The 3,211-nt window shown below is 48.6% G+C and overlaps 2 non-coding genes across 2 annotated transcripts; one reads left to right on the plus strand and one right to left on the minus strand.

The window, feature by feature from the left end:
• Positions 1-1,124: 1,124 nt before the first annotated feature.
• TRNAT-UGU lies at positions 1,125-1,198 on the minus strand. The gene has a single exon. It is a non-coding gene; the product is annotated as a tRNA-Thr (tRNA).
• An 839-nt stretch (positions 1,199-2,037) lies between these two features.
• Positions 2,038-2,111, plus strand: TRNAT-UGU. The gene has a single exon. It is a non-coding gene; the product is annotated as a tRNA-Thr (tRNA).
• The last annotated feature ends 1,100 nt before the right edge of the window (positions 2,112-3,211 follow it).

Genomic DNA, 3,211 nt, shown 5'->3' on the forward strand with positions numbered 1-3,211 from the left:
ACCTCTGGGCTTGCACTGACTAAGGACAACAGCTGTGAGTGGGGTGCAGAGAGGGGATGGCTCATGTTAAAGGACTTTTGGTTGCTGGACTTACAAACCGTAGGGAGAAGGACACTGCCCAGCTTATCTGGGGGGTGGGTCTTTCCCTCGTGGTTTATGTTTATGTGTTGGGGCTGCTGACATGACTTCTACTAACCCTGGGCTTACATTGCAGTGTAGACATACCCTGAGAGGACATCTATACTGTGACAAAATCCCGCTGGCCTGGATGGTCTGATTTGGGCTCCTGGGGCTCAGGTTGTGGAGCTAAAAACTACAGCGTAGAAATCTGTGGTCAGACTGGAGCCCAGGCTCGGAGACCCTCACCCCTCGTGGGGACTCGGAGGCTGGGCTGAAGCCCAAGTGTCTACACTGTAATTTTATAACCCTGCAGCACAAGCCCCACAAGCCTGAATCAACTGACCCAGGGTTTGAGAATAGTGACTTGGGTGTGTTAATGGCAGTGTAGACATAATGCTAGGCTATGTCCACACTGCAATGAAACACCCAGCGCTGTCCCGTGCCAGTGCAGGCTCCCAGGCTAGGGCCGTGGGGTGGTAAATTTGCAGCGTACACATCTCGGCTCAGGATCAATACCGGGCTCTGGGAGCCCTCAAGGTTGGGAGGGAGTTTAGCAAGCAAACAAGGTAGAACGGCAGTGGAGTATTACCCTGGACTCAAGGGCATTTCTCCATTGGTCTGTCTGCTTTGGGGCAGGGACAATAACACGTCCTGCTGCATTCGTTATTTCAAAGGGCGGTTTAGGATTTTCATTCTCACACACAGTGCACAAAGCAGGACTCAACCATCGGTGTAAACTAAATGAGCTGCCCACAGGTTCTGGCAGCCACAATCAGCCATTTGGTGTGAGAGCCCAGACCTGCCCTTGTCCCAGAGGAAGCAGGATCATCTGTGACAGGTTGGAACACTGACCTATCAGCTCTTAACTCCCAAACTTTCAGTAAGTCTGTTATCAGTGCCTGTGAGTATAATTTAAACAACCATACTGGGCTGGACACACCAAAGAGCTCTGTGTATTGTCCTCCACAGTAGCCAATACCAGGTTGCCCAAGAGTTAGTCAATACGGCACCACTGGGAATTGAACCCAGGATCTCCTGTTTACAAGACAGGTGCTTTAGCCAGCTAAGCCATGGTGCCTGCCTGTGGCAACAGCACAGTCTCTGCCCACACCTGACTCCCTGCCATCCCCACTGGGGCCTGACAAGCTTTGCTTGTGTTTGGCTTCTGCAAAGCAGAGGAGCAGGTGAGGTTTTCCTTGCAAGCTCTGTGTGTGTGTGTGTGTGTGTGTGTGTGTGTGTGTGTGTGTGTGTGTGTGTGTGTGTGTGTGTGTGTGTGTGTGTGTGTGTGTGTGTGTGTGTGTGTGTGTGTGTGTGTGTGTGAGAATCTTTGGCCAGGTCTGCACTACAAGGTTACTTCAGCATCATTATATTGCTCAGGTGTGTGAAAAACACACAACGCTCCCTCGGTCGGCAGTTTTTGGCACACTGCAATGCCACGTCTGGCGACAAAATTGCCCTGTTTTGGTGACAAAATAAAACCACCTCGACGAGAGGCCTAGTGCTTTTTGCAGCAAACTTAAAGTGACAAATGTCAGTGTAAATGCTGCTGTTCATTATATCACTATAACTGGCCTCCACCAGTATCCCACCATGCCTGCCGTGAACTCACCTGCCCTGCATTCCTGCTACAGAGGCTGGGCCCCTCCCCTTTCATAGCTCCAGAAAGTTCTGACAGCTGAGCCGCTAGCTACACTGGGATTAGCTTGATAGAACTGCATTGCCAGCCTAAGTAATGTAATTACACCAACCTAATTTTGTAGTGTAGACCTGTCCAAAGAATCACACACACACCTTGGGAGCAAAACTTCATCTGCTCCTCTGCTTTATAGAAGCCAAACACGAGCAACACTTGTCAGGGCCCAGTGGGGATTGGCAGAGAGTCAGGTGTGGGCAAACACAATACTTTAAGTGACAGCAGGTACCATGGCTTAGCTGGTTAAAACACCTGTTTTGTAAACAGGAGATCCTGGGTTCAACTCCCAGTGGTACCTTAAGGAGTGGCATTTGGGGCACCTGGTATTGGCTACTGTCAGAAGACAAGATTCAGACCTAGATGGACCTATGGTTTAAATTACACTCACAGGCACTTGATAATAGAATTACTGAAAGTTTGGGTGTTAGGAGCTGATAGGTCAGTGATCCACTCCTCTCAATGCGGTTTTACCATTTCCACTTGCTAAACTCCCTCCCAATCTCTATAAAATTACAGTGCAGACATATGGGCTTGAGCCCAACCTCTGAGGCCCCATGGGGGGTGAGGGTTTCTGAACCCAGGCTTCAGCGTAAACAAAAATATCTGCACCACAGTTTTTAGCTTTACTTTCAGGAGCCCAAGTCAGATGACCCAGGCCAGCCCTGCTGCCATCTTTATCCCAGGAGAGATGGACTCTAAGGGTACGTCTCCATTGCAATGTAAGCCCAGGTGTGGCACGCTGTGCTCAGAGCAGCACCTGGAAGCCCCATATTCACCACTCTCATATAATGATGACATGGTTTGTACAAAGTCTGCCTTGTGATGTATCATTTCAAAAGTCTTGATCTGTTGAACATTAATATCTTGTTGGATTGTGTGTGCTCGCATTGGTTGGGAAGTTATGAAGTTTTGCTCTGTGTGTGTTACTGAAATATGTTATGAGGTTGAGAAATACCCCCCACCAGCCTTTCAGGTGTGACAAGGGAGAAGCCAGACTCCCTGCTGGCCCATTGAAGGGATCCACACTCCCAAGGACTATCCCAGGAACCGTGTACAATGCAGGCTTCTCCGAGATAGCACAGAGACAATGGACACTGCTTGATTCACATGGTAACAAAGGAGCTTCCTAGCAAGTTGGAAGAAACTATGAAAGAGGGGAAGAGACATCATGACTTGGCCTCTCCCCCACAACTCAGCAGCTGGAAACACACCTGGAGGACAAAGACTGAACTGAACTGATTCAGAAATCAGAAGAGAATAATAACAATAATACTTTCAAACCAAAGTCCCCAAACAGACTAGTATTGGTTTTTCAGCAGAAAATTTTCAGTTTGGGGAATTTTGTTTTCTCAGTCAGACTTTTCCAAGGGAAGCAGGAAGAAAATGTTTGAGTTGCCT

Source organism: Mauremys mutica, unplaced genomic scaffold, assembly GCF_020497125.1.
Source record: "Mauremys mutica isolate MM-2020 ecotype Southern unplaced genomic scaffold, ASM2049712v1 Super-Scaffold_100100, whole genome shotgun sequence".
In the NCBI taxonomy this organism is placed as follows: Eukaryota; Metazoa; Chordata; order Testudines; family Geoemydidae; genus Mauremys; species Mauremys mutica.